The sequence below is a fragment of the Lactuca virosa genome, chromosome 3, assembly GCF_052849685.1.
Source record: "Lactuca virosa cultivar CGN04683 chromosome 3, Lactuca_virosa_CGN04683_v6, whole genome shotgun sequence".
In the NCBI taxonomy this organism is placed as follows: Eukaryota; Viridiplantae; Streptophyta; class Magnoliopsida; order Asterales; family Asteraceae; genus Lactuca; species Lactuca virosa.
The window spans coordinates 424,967,934-424,982,182 of NC_136428.1; the positions used below are offsets into that span (position 1 = coordinate 424,967,934).

Consider the following 14,249-nt stretch of genomic DNA (forward strand, 5'->3'; position numbering starts at 1 on the left):
ATTTCACATACTTGGAGAGATTTCTCGTACAGAGAGAGATTTGGGAGAGATTTAACATTCTTGGAGAGATTTATCATACAGAGAGAGATTTGGGAGAGATTTCACATTCTTGGAGAGATTTCTTATACAGAGAGAGATTTGGGAGAGATTTCACACACTTGGAGAGATTTCTCATTCAGAGAGAGATTTGGGAGAGATTTCACATACTTTGAGAGATTTCCCATTCAGAGAGAGATTTGGGAGAGATTTCACCTACTTGGAGAGATTTGGGAGAGATTTCACATACTTGGAGAGATTTCTCCTACTTAGAGAGTTTTGGGAGAGATTTCACATACTTGGAGAGATTTCTCCTACTTAGAGAGTTTTGGGAGAGTTAGAGTGAAAGAGATTGGGAGAGACTTCTTTTGTGACCTTTTTGAGTGTTTGGCTTCGCAACGCAAGGTTCTTATACTCTGTTAAGCCTTGTTATGAATGTTATACGCTCTCAAGGGTATGGAATAATGTTTTATCGAGTAGATTCATCACTTACCCTGATTAGGGTTTAGAATTTCCGAACACGTGAAAACTCTAAATGATACTTTATATTAAGATTCCGAGTAGTACAATAAGAATCATAATGGAAACCCTAATATACAAGGGTTAGATGAGTTGACCGGTTTGACTTGTTGACTTTAGTTGACTTTGACTTGGCTAAAAATTGACGGTTGTCACAATATTCACCCTGCTAAACTCATATATATGAACTTTCCTAAGCCCCATATCATCTTGAATCCTTGAATATTGAGCAATTCTATCATGATACTCACTGGATCTCAACGCGTGTGTAATCCCTTCAACAAAATCAACAAAAGGACACGCAAAATCATACGTCGGATATATTTTATACTTTGATCCGATTCGGTGATGTGGAATCGGATTACACCGATAGTCGGGTCCCACATTGATCCATTGTTATCGGTCATGTCCAACTTACCACGTAAGCAACATTTCAGTCCCTTTTCCGAGAATCATGTCATTCCATAGTTTGAGGTTTTCATCGACACTCTGATTCCGACATTTTGATTCTATTTTCTTGTCTCGCTCGTGTTTCATTTGTTCTTTGCGGGTGTCGTCGATGTATGCTTTCCCTTCTTTAATCAACTTTTCAGCCATTTCCATGAGATTCGGAAAGTAATCGGAAGTATACGTGATTTTTTCATATTTAATTCCCAATGTTGCGATATCTATTAAAATATTATCAACAAACTCGTTGCTTTCTTTTGTGGGATTTGTGTCATCAAACCGTAGGATTACTTTCCTGTTGTACTTCTGAGCAAAATATTGGTTCAATAAAGCGGCTTTTGCATGGCCTATGTGGAGATACCCACTTGGTTCTGGTGCAAATCTCAACCAAACTTTTCCCATTTCAGCATATGGAAGATTCACTTCAGGGTGATTGGAATTAACAATTTCTTTTACATTTGTTGAACAACTGGGCTTTGATGACTCTTTTTCCTTTGAGACAGCAGCATATTGTGTAGATATCATGGTGATTAAGGAAGAAACTCTGAACAGGAAGAAGAAAATAGGGGCGATATCAAAGGAAAGGAAAAAAAACGATGAGGCTGTGAATTGCTTGGTGAACAAGGATCTTATTGCTGAAAACTCTAAATAAAACTAACGAGTACATGCCATATTTATACCACGACTAAAAAAGACTTTGAATGTAATACAAAAACTTGGAAAGTAAGCTAGAAAAACAAAACATTCCAAAAATACCCCTGTCCCATAATTCCCATAATTTTAAATTAATGTTAATAGATTTTGTTATTTGCTAACATCCGAAAAGTTGAAAACTAGTTGTGATTTATTAAAAAAACAAACAATCATGAAGATATAACAATTTAGAAAATTTAAATTTATAAGAAAAAAAATAATATATTTAATTATTAAATTGAAGTGCTTATTTATCTTTTAAATTTAAACTAATAATTTAAATAAATAAACAATTAAAACAATTAGATTCAATTTATAAATTTAGATATTATAAGGAAAGTTGCATTAATGAATTCGATATACATTTATCATTACATTTAAGTATTATATGAAATTTAATAAAATGGAAAAAAAAACATAAAATAACACATGGATATAATTTAATCTAAATTTACCACAAAATGACATGTGGCATAATGATAAGAAGATGACAAGCGCCAAATTATTTTCATTTATTAAGGAGGATGGAAAAAAGGTAACGCTAGAGCTTCCGAGTTCAAACTATAAAGTATAAAATTATCTCGTAGCCATGTTTACACGTTTGATATAAGCAATCAATCTATTTCAGTTACAAATACTCGTCCAAAGGAGCAAAAAATATTAAACCCAGGGGCTGAACTTAAACACTAAAACCAAGGAGGCCGGAATCAAACTTAAAAAAAACACATAAATAACTTAAATTTGGCTCAAAACTTCATGACATATCAAAAACCATAACTAAAAAAATCGATATAAAACGTTCTAGCATAACTTATTAAGGTGAAAGTGAAACCGGTCAATATTTTATTATGGAATGATCTTCCTTGATTGACAAATGAGAGGTTACAAGATATATCTTGAATGATGCAAAGATTATAAGGATCTTTCATGGTTTAAATATTTCCTATTCTATTTTAGTTATTTATTTAGATACAATTCTAGAGGATTTATAGGGATACGATTATTCTGCTATATATAGCTGTCAATTAGCTTGTAAACTCAATAAATTCTGTTGTATTTTCCACGGTTAGTAATAACAAGAAGAAAAATTTGTTCATCAAAATTTACGTGGTATCAGAGCCATGGAGAAAACCAACTCTTCTTATTGTAACAGCCCAAATTTTTACAGAAAATTTTAACTTTTATAATCATAAATACCAACCACAATTCTTTCCAAAAATCCCATTACATGACCATAGTGTTTTAATAGATCAGAGTATCAAAACTAAATATGAAAGACACTGGAGAATGCACGTCACACCATCAAGTCGGGCCCTTGCCCTTAGAACTAGAGGTACCTGAAACATCCAACAAAACTGTAAGCACACGCTTAGTGAGTTTCCCAAAACACGCAAAACATGAAATCACATAATACCATACACACATATATATAAGTTTTCCATGGACCCCATGGTCTTATATCCCCGAGCCATGGGCTCCTCCCATGGTCTTGCTAAATGTCATGGGCTCCTCCCATGGTCTACACATAAGTCTACATATAGATCAAAAGCAAACAAATACATACTCCAATACAAATCATCTCATAACAATTAATGGGCCGACCTTGGTGCCTTCGACCCATGAGTGTAGTGAAAAGACTCATCTTGAATATTAAACGATAGCTGACTAGGTCCCGGCTCTGAATATCAACTCTACTCAACCCCTAAACAGAAACAATTCCTTAAATACAACTCAAAATGCCCCAAAACCCCTTATAAGTTAAACTTGGTCAAAGACTAAAGTCAAAGGTCAAAGTCAACAACCCGTGTTGACCCAACACGCAGAGTTGTCTTTCACCTTGCTGTGTTTCTCCATTAACTGCAAAGATCGGTAAAATCTTATCAACTCGCCGAGTTAGCCAGATTTAACACCTGGTTTGATTTGGAAATGTTTTATGCATGGACTCGGCGAGTTGGGAGATCAACTCGTAGAGTAGAGTCGTGATATCATGGAACACGGGACGGGACTGACTCGACGAGTCGAAGGGTCGATTCGGCGAGTCCGAGCTGTTTAAAGAAAACCCTAAATTTTGGGGTTTCCCCCTATATAAACGACATTATACGCCTTTGTAGCCTCCCTTAACCTCATAAGAGATCGTTTAGGCCGCAAACACTTGGGTGTGTGAAGTAAGAGCTTTGGGAGCTTAAACCTTGGGATTGTGGAATGAATTCCAAGCTTGAAGAAGAAGTATCAAGGGGAAAACACTAGATCTAGCATCTAGTTCATCTTGGGAATTGAATTGAGGTATGAATCGGTTACCTTAAGCCTAGATTCTATTTGAGAGTTATGACCAACTTTGAGGAAATGGAAGCAAGCTTAGATCTCGACCTATCACAAGGATATGGTTCCAGATCTGGACCTTCTTAGCTCCCAAATATCATAAAGTTGCACCTTTTATTAAGCTCATTTCCTCTCCATGCATGAAAACCTTGTTTGAAGGTTAGTTTTGGTGTTATGGCCATGTGAGGCCTTGCATGCACGTAAAGTTTGCAACTTTACGTGTCATCCACACTAGAAGATGATAGATCTGTAGTTTGGGACCTTGAGTCCCACTGGAAAAGGCCGTAAACATAATGGACTAAGGGGAGTCGGCGAGTCGTGCAAGAGACTCGGCGAGTCGTGCAAGAGACTCGGCGAGTCGTGCAAGAGACTCGGCGAGTCGAGAGGGTTTTCTCGTTCACGGCCATGGGTTCACGGTCAAGGGTTCACGGCCATGAGTTCACGGTCAAGGGTGTTCGGTTGGAAGTTTACGGCCGTAAACATCAAGGAACACGGCGAGTCTCTCGGGTGACTCGGCGAGTCGATGAGTGGAACAGAGAACCCGATGAGTGGCTGATTGCACTCGACGAGTCCAAGTCAATATGAACTGTTGACCTTGACTACAGACCTAGACTTTGACCAGGTTTGACTCGGAGGAGCATTGGGGGCTGATGTAACATACACGTTTTGAAATCGTGTTTTAAGTAAATAATATTATGAAATATTATGTGATATTGAGTATTGAGTTCTAACAAATAGTTTTTACTAGAAATGAAGTAAAACTATGTTTAGAATCACTCATAAATTATTGGAAGTCTTATAAGATTCCAATTAAAAGCCAAATAGTGAAATTTAGTGAAAATATAAAATTTGAAATAAGTAAAATTTTATTATTGAAAGTTGTAGATAATCTCGTTAGAAACATTTAGGCGAAAACCTCATCGAAATCCGAGTTATAACGAAGAAGTTATGACCAATCGAAGATCCGCGACAAAACCGGCACGGCGCCGAATGACGTAAAAAGTGAGTTTTTGATAAACTACTTTTTAGCCTTAGTGATCTAAATGAAAGTTGTAGTATTCGTTAAACCGAGAATTTTGATAAAAAGAACGCCAAAATCTGACTTCGTATGAGGAAGTTATGATTTTTCTAAGTTTCAGCTTAGCAGTAGACAGCTAAAAACTCGAATTTTAGATCGAGTGATTTTTAGCCGACACAATCTAAACGAGAATCGAAGGTCTCGTCAACAGTAGTACAACGGTAAAAAGTCTGACGAAAACGGACGTCGGATGAAGAAGTTATGAATTTTTAACGGATTTACGAGTCCCGGTCTGTTAAAAATAATAATATAAAAATAAAGTCAAAATTTTCCGACGAAGTCTAAACGAAAGTTGTAGAGCATAATTTTCCCTACACGTGCATATAAAGAACGTAAAAAACGGAGCCCGTATGAGAAAGTTATGGATTTTACAAGATTGGGCACAATTTTCGAGAAAATTCGCATGAATAGTACCAGCCACGTCACCCTCACTCTGAGCTGGCCACGTGTCCGAAGCTTCTGCGTGGCGCATCCATGAAGCGAAGCGTGTCGCACAAGTGTCCGAAGCTGGTCATGTGAACCTCGCATGCTTCCCTCGTGCCCGACCCGCGTGTAGCTTCCTGATTCGACCGAGGATGTTGGCCCGATTCGAAGCAAGTAGTCGCGTCATCCGACCAATCCGAGGCGCACACCTGTCCGATCCTCGCATCCGAGCCTCGCCGAAGCAGCCAGCTGGTCCGAGCCTCGCAGACACTTGCCCTCTTCCATTCGCTTCGGATTCGGACCTCGCACCTATATAAGGGGTGCGAGACCTCCCGGGAAAATGTTAGAAATTTGCCACTTTTTACCCCTAAACTTATATTTCTTCTACTTCCACTTCCCACGAAGCTCCGGTATTGATTCCAACGCCCGAAACAGGCCCCGAAATTCCCGAGAAGCCCGAAAAATTTATCTTTTCGGTTTCGAAGACCAACCCTAGCAGGGCCCGGTTTTCAAGAAAATTCCCGGTTTTCAACGAAGAAAGTCATATTTAGAGCCGAAGTGCTGCCCAAATTACTATTTTAACCCCCAGTTATTTCACGGTGAGTTTAATATATAGGAACAATTGTATGTTATGTGTTATATGTGCTATGTGCTTTTCCATGTTATCATCTCGTGTTATTATTTCTGCTATTTTTATAGCAAGGCTGTACCTCTGACCACGAAGTGTATGACATAGGCATCACTTGGGTATTGGTATGAACCGTTGACCATGAAGTGTATGACATAGGCATCACTTTGGCTTCGGCAGTATGCTAAGATAAGGCTGAAAGCCTGAATATTCTAGCAAAATGATATTACTCAGTATTTTTTGTGCCATTTGTGCTGAAACTTTATTGATTGTATATCAAGTATGGAAATTGTTATGTCTCATTGATTGATATGGAAAGCTGTTCGCATTATGCCTTTGTTGTTCCTTGATCCTCTTTGCCTCTGTCATATTGAAATATATATATGGCATAATGTTATATTGTATCTATTATTGAACTCACTAAGCGTCACCGCTTACCCCTCTCAATGTTTAACTAATTTGCAGGAGATAAGCATTCAGTATAGTTATATACTGGTAGAAGATTTTTGAATAGTTTGAAACTATTGTATTGATAGAAGATTTTCGAATAGTTTGAAACTATTGTATTTTGCACTCCCATATGTATAAAACTATAGAATCCTGGGGAGTTATGTAATATATAACACTTTGAAATAGTGGGTTTGTATCCGGTAGTTTGTAATCACTTTATCAATATAAAATATTGTTTTTATGAATATGCACGTAGCATGTTTCGGAGTAACAATTGTCAAATACGAAAGTGTGGGTCTTTCAATCATGGTATCATAGCAGTGGTTTAAGTGAACTAAATTCCACGGATTGGTATTTAGACTTAAACTATTGGAAGTTCAATATATGAACTTAATCATTGTAAGTATAGGGATACAAACCATAGGAAATATTTAAGTAAAAGTATTAGGTAAGGATAAACCCTAATATATTCTAAAATACAACGTTACTCCATAATGCAGAGCAATGGCTGAACAGGTTAGTAGCCATACCCCTGAGGTTGGTGGAGGTCCTCAACCTGAGGAAGTGAATACTCCAGTATCTCCTCGTGAGGAGCGACTCTTGGGTAGACTTACCGGTGTTATTCGACAGACTCTCGAAGAACACAAAAAGAATGGTGATAAAGGAAAAGAGAAAGCCACTGGAGAATCTTCAAAAGGGGAGGTGAAGCGTCCCTCGTTCAAAGATTTCAAGAGTAGTGGTGCTACAGAGTTTTCTGGTGTTCTTAATCCCATTGTTGTTCTTACCTGGATACAGAACACAGAGAAAGTGTTTCGTATCTCTCATGTGGATAATGAAGACAAAGCCAACTATGCTTCTGCAATGCTCATCGGAGAGGCATTGGTCTGGTGGGAAGCAACATATGAAGCTCTAAACGGGTTTGACCAGGAGAATTTAGCCTGGGAAATGTTCAAAACTCGTTTGTTAGGGAAGTATTGTCCTCTAGATATGAGGAGGAGATTGGAGAAGGAATTCCTCGAGCTTAAACAAGGAGGAATGACTGTGAATGAGTATGAAACTCAGTTCAATCAAAAAGCACAGTTTCCTGTAAAGTATATTCCAACAGAAGATGAGAAAATTTAGTTATTCTTAGAGGGACTACGGCACGAAATTCACAATTTCGTTGCCAATCGGGAAGTACTGTCATTCGATAAAGCCGTTGAGTATGCTCGAAGATGTGAGCATGACTTAGAACTACGTGGTGCCACTCTTACTGTTTCGAAGCATCCACGTACTGAAAGCACTGCTCCTGCTTCCCCTATTCCACCAACTCAATCTGTTCGATCTGAACCTAGCAAGCAAGTCCAATCTCAGAGTACTTTTCGTGGCCGCAGCAGGTCACAATCTTTTTCTCTTCAGTCGCCAGCTTGTCAAAATTGTGGAAAGAATCATCCAGGCGAATGCAGACTAGAGGAAGGATCTGTCGTCTGTTTTGGATGTGGAGAAATAGGCCACAAGAAGCCCGTATGTCCAATGAATGGTGTTACATGCTTTGCATGTGGTGTTACTGGCCACAGGAAGCGTTTCTGCCCTACTCTTACTAGTCAAAGGGCGGGGAGTCAAGCTTCTGTTCAGCAACCGGCGAAAAGTCAAGCTCATGTTCAACAATCAAGGGGTACTCCAACTAAAAAGGAGGAGGTTCCAAAAGCTAAGGGTCGTGCATTCCAGATCACCACAGAAGAGGCACGCGAGGACCCGAATGTTGTGACGGGTACATTTCTTGTTAATTCTAGACCTGCTCACATCTTATTTGATTCTGGTGCCTCAGATTCTTTTGTGTCTTATGAATTTGCGCATTCTTTTCAAATTGCTTGCTATGCCCTCGCGCAACCATTTCACGTAGATACTACTGGAAATATATCATTACTTGCCGATAGGAATTGTGTTATAGAAATTGAAGGCTACAACTTTCTTGCTAATCTAATTCCTATCTCCTTGCCCAACTTTGACATTATTCTTGGCATGGATTGGTTGTCAAAGAACCATGCAGACCTTTTGTGCTATGAAAAGATAGTACGTATTCCCATTGAAGGGGAGAATCCTATCTATGTCTATGGTGAACAAGGAACCTTAAAAATAATATCTTTCCTCAAAGCTCATAAATTCATATCGAAGGGGTGTTCTATCTATCTGGCCTACACAGTCGATGTCTCAAAAGAAGAGAAGAAAACGGTTAATGATGTTCCCATTGCTAAAGAATATCCAGATGTTTTTCCCGAAGAATTGCCTGGACTTCCTCCGGACAGGCAAGTAGAATTCCGAATTGACCTTGTGCCTGGTGCTGCTCCGATTGCAAAGACTCCTTATCGTCTTGCGCCAGCTGAGATGAAAGAAATGATGATCCAACTGCAGGAACTACTTGACAAAGGTTTCATTCGACCGAGTACCTCTCCCTGGGGGTGCTCCGGTACTGTTTGTCAAGAAGAAAGATGGATCGATGCGGATGTGCATTGATTATCGTGAGCTGAATAAGGTGACTATCAAGAACAAGTACCCACTACCTCGCATCGACGATTTGTTCGATCAACTTCAGGGTGTTAGCTATTTCTCAAAGATTGATCTAAGATCTGGCTATCATCAGTTGAAAGTTCACGAGCAGGATGTACCGAAGACTGCTTTTCGTACTCGATATGGGCATTATGAATTCCTTGTTATGCCGTTTGGTTTAACAAATGCTCCTGCTATATTCATGGATATGCTGAATCGGGTATGTCGCCCAATGCTCGATAAATCTGTCATCGTATTCATTGACGATATTCTAATCTATTCCAAGTCTGAAGCTGATCATGCCATTCATATTCGTGCGGTATTGGAACTTCTTCGAAAGGAGAAACTATATGCTAAATTCTCGAAATGTGAATTTTGGCTTCGCCAAGTTCAATTTCTCGGCCATGTTATTTCTGGTGACGGTGTATCCGTAGATCCTACTAAAATTGAAGCTATTCAAAATTAGGAAGTGCCCCGTCATGCTTCCGAAATTCATAGTTTCTTGGGTCTCGCGGGATATTACCGGAGATTTATTAAAGACTTTTCTCGTATAGTCGTACCTCTTACGAGTCTTACAGGAAAGGAAGTGAAGTTCGAATGGGGTGAAGCCCAAGAAAAAGCTTTCTCGACTTTAAAAGATCTTTTGACTCATGCTCCAATCTTATCACTTCCAGAAGGTGATGATGATTTCTCCGTATATGGCGATGCTTCAAGATTGGGACTCGGTTGTGTGTTGATGCAACGTGGTAAAGTGATAGCCTATGCCTCAAGACAACTGAAAGATTATGAGAAGAATTATCCCACCCATGATCTCGAACTCGCTGCGGTGGTATTTGCCCTAAAACTTTGGAGACATTACCTTTTTGGTACAAAATGTCAATTGTATACCGACCATAAGAGTCTCAAGTACATATTCAGTCAGCAAACTTTGAATATGAGACAACAACGAGTCATGGAGCTGATCAAAGACTATGACTGTGAAATCCTGTATCATCCTGGAAAGGCTAATGTAGTTGCCGATGCACTTAGCAGAAAGGTTTATCGTAATAGTTTGTGTTATGATATTACTCACACTACAGTAAAGTTCACTAATCTAGATGAACTAGAGAAATGGCAAGTAGAGGCCCTAAAGCCAGAAAATGTGAAGAAAAAAGGGATGGTACATTATACTGATGTTTTGCTTGATGATCCAAGAGGATTGAAGGTATTCAAGAATCGGCTATGGATTCCAAAGATTGGTGGATTAAGACAGAAGATTTTAGATGAAGCCCATAAATCTAAACTGTCAATACATCCTGGTACAAGTAAAATGTACTATGATGTAAGAGCTGATTATTGGTGGCCTGGATTAAAGAGATACATTGGAAGATATGTACAGGAATGCTTAGTATGCTTACAAGTCAAAGCAGAACACCAAAAGCCTTACGGAACCCCATAAAGTCTTAGTGTTCCTGTACGAAAATGGGAAGAACTGTCCATGGATTTTATTACCAAATTGCCAAAGACTGCTAGACAGCATGATAGCATTTGGGTAATCGTCGACCGCCTGACTAAAAGCGCTCATTTTCTTGCCATGCGTGAAACGGCTCCAATGGAGAAATACGCACAAGTATACTTGGATGAAATTGTTGCAAGACATGGTGTGCCGCTAAAGATCATTTCTGATCGTGATACTCGCTTCACTTCTCACTTTTGGGCGAGTATGCAACGTGAATTTTGATCTCAAGTTGCCCTCAACACAGCTTATCATCCCCAAACAGATGGTCAGACGGAGAGAACAATCCAAACATTGGAAGATATGCTTCGTGCATGTGTCTTGGAGTTCGGTGGTAACTGGGATAAATACTTACCTCTTGTCGAATTCTCGTATAATAACAGTTACCACGCTTCAATCAAAATGCCACCATATGAGGCATTATATGGTCGCAAGTGTCGTACTCCATTATGTTGGCGTGACGTAGGACAGAAGATCCTTGGAGGCCCTGAAATGATTCAAGACACCACCGACAAGATTCAAATTGTACGAGAAAGAATGAAAGCGGCCCAGGATCGACAAAAGTCCTATACAGAAAAGAGGAGACGACCAATAGAATTCCAGGTGGGGGATTTCGTAATGTTGAAGGTATCCCCATGAAAAGGTCTTATGCGATTTGGAAAGAAAGGAAAACTAAGTCCTAGATTTGTTGGTCCTTGCAAAATCCTCCAGAGGATTGGTAAACAAGCATACCGCTTGGAATTGCCTGAAGATTTGGCAGGTATTCATGATGTCTTTCATGTGAGTTATCTGCGCAAATGCTTAAGCATCTATGATGAGACAGTTCCATTATCCGAGGTGAAACTGGATAATAAGTTAACTTATGTAGAAGAGCCTGAAGAGATCGTAAACGAAAGAACGACTAAGCTACATAATAAAGAAGTAGAGTTGGTGCTTGTCAAGTGGAAACACCATCGAGGCCCGAACTATACTTGGGAGAATAAGAACGAGATAAGAGCGAAATATCCCCATTTGTTTTAATCGATGTAATTTTGAGGACGAAATTCTCTAAAGGAGGAGGTATTTGTAACATACACGTTTTGAAATCGTGTTTTAAGTAAATAATATTATGAAATATTATGTGATATTGAGTATTGAGTACTAACAGATAGTTTTTACTAGAAATGAAGTAAAAGTATGTTTAGAATCACTCATAAATTATTGGAAGTCTTATGATATTCCAATTAAAAGCCAAATAGTGAAATTTAGCGAAAATATAAAATTTGAAATAAGTAAAATTTTATTATTGAAAGTTGTAGATAATCTCGTTAGAAACATTTAGGCGAAAACCTCATCGAAATCCGAGTTATAACGAAGAAGTTATGACCAATCGAAGATCCGCGACAAAACCGGCACAACGCCGAATGACGTAAAAAGTGAGTTTTTGATAAACTACTTTTTAGCCTTAGTGATCTAAATGAAAGTCGTAGTATTCGTTAAACCGAGAATTTTGATAAAAAGAACGCCAAAATCTGACTTCGTATGAGGAAGTTATGATTTTTCTAAGTTTCAGCTTAGCAGTAGACAGCTAAAAATTCGAATTTTAGATCGAGTGATTTTTAGCCGATACAACCTAAACAAGAATCGAAGGTCTCGTCAATAGTAGTACAACGGTAAAAAGTCTGACGAAAACGAACGTCTGATGAAGATGTTATGAATTTTTAACGGATTTACCAGTCCCGGTCTGTTAAAAATAATAATATAAAAATAAAGTCAAAATTTTCCGACGAAGTCTAAACGAAAGTTGTAGAGAATAATTTTCCCTACACGTGCATAGAAAGAACATCAAAAACAGAGCTCGTATGAGAGTGTTATGGATTTTACAAGATTGGGCACAATTTTCGAGAAAATTCGCATGAATAGTACCAGCCACGTCACCCTCGCTCTGAGTTGGCCACGTGTCCGAAGCTGCTGCATGGCGCATCTGAGAAGCGACGCGTGTCGCACAGGTGTCCGAAGCCGGTCACGTGAACCTCGCATGCTTCCCTCGTGCCCGACCCGCGTGTAGCTTCCTGATTCGACCGAGGATGTTGGCCCGATCCGAAGCAAGTAGCCGCGTCATCCGACCAATCCGAGGCGCACACCTGTCCGATCCTCGCATCCGAGCCTCGCCGAAGCAGCCAGCTGGTCCGAGCCTCGCAGACACCTGCCCTCTTCCCTTCGCTTCAGATTCGGACCTCGCACCTATATAAGGGGTGCGAGACCTCCCGGGTAAATGTTAGAAATTTGCCACTTTTTACCCCTAAACTTATATTTCTTCTACTTCCACTTCCCACGAAGCTCCGGTATTGATTCCAACGCCCGAAACTCGCCCCGAAATTCCCGAGAAGCCCGAAAAATTTATCTTTTCGGTTTCGAAGACCAACCCTAGCAGGGCCCGGTTTTCAAGAAAATTTCCGGTTTTCAACGAAGAAAGTCATATTTAGAGCCGAAGTGCTGCCCAAATTACTATTTTAACCCCAAGTTATTTCACGGTGAGTTTAATATATAGGAACACTTGTATGTTATGTGTTATATGTGCTATGTGCTTTTCCATGTTATCATCTCGTGTTATTATTTCTGCTATTTTTATAGCAAGGCTGTACCCCTGACCACGAAGTGTATGACATAGGCATCACTTGGGTATTGGTATGAACCGTTGACCATGAAGTGTATGACATAGGCATCACTTTGGCTTTGGCAGTATGCTAAGATAAGGCTGAAAGCCTGAATATTCTAGCAAAATGATATTACTCAGTATTTTCTGTGCCATTTGTGCTGAAACTTTATTGATTGTATATCAAGTATGGAAATTGTTATGTCTCATTGATTGATATGGAAAGCTGTTCGCATAATGCCTTTGTTGTTCCTTGATCCTCTTTGCCTCTGTCATATTGAAATATATATATATGGCATAACGTTATATTGTATCTATTATTGAACTCACTAAGCGTCACCGCTTACCCCTCTCAATGTTTAACTAATTTGCAGGAGATAAGCATCCAGTATAGTTATATACTGGTAGAAGATTTTTGAATAGTTTGAAACTATTGTATTGATAGAAGATTTTCGAATAGTTTGAAACTATTGTATTTTGCACTCCCATATGTATAAAACTATAGAATCCTGGGGAGTTATGTAATATATAACACTTTGAAATAGTGGGTTTGTATCCGGTAGTTTGTAATCACTTTATCAATATAAAATATTGTTTTTATGAATATGCACGTAGCATGTTTCGGAGTAACAATTGTCAAATACGAAAGTGTGGGTCTTTCAATCATGGTATCATAGCAGTGGTTTAAGTGAACTAAATTCCACGGATTGGTATTTAGACTTAAACTATTGGAAGTTCAATATATGAACTTAATCATTGTAAGTATAGGGATACAAACCATAGGAAATATTTAAGTAAAAGTATTAGGTAAGGATAAACCCTAATATATTCTAAAATACAACGTTACTCAATAGTGCAGAGCAATGCCTGAACAGGTTAGTAGCCATACCCCTGAGGTTGGTGGAGGTCCTCAACCTGAGGAAGTGAATACTCCAGTATCTCCTCGTGAGGAGCGACTCTTGGGTAGACTTACCGGTGTTATTCGACAGACTCTCGAAGA

General features: G+C 39.0%; 1 pseudogene; it reads right to left on the reverse strand.

Annotated features, from left to right (window-relative positions):
• Nucleotides 1-969: 969 nt before the first annotated feature.
• Nucleotides 970-1,527, reverse strand: LOC145165058 (glutamate--tRNA ligase, cytoplasmic pseudogene; annotated as a pseudogene).
• Nucleotides 1,528-14,249: the final 12,722 nt, after the last annotated feature.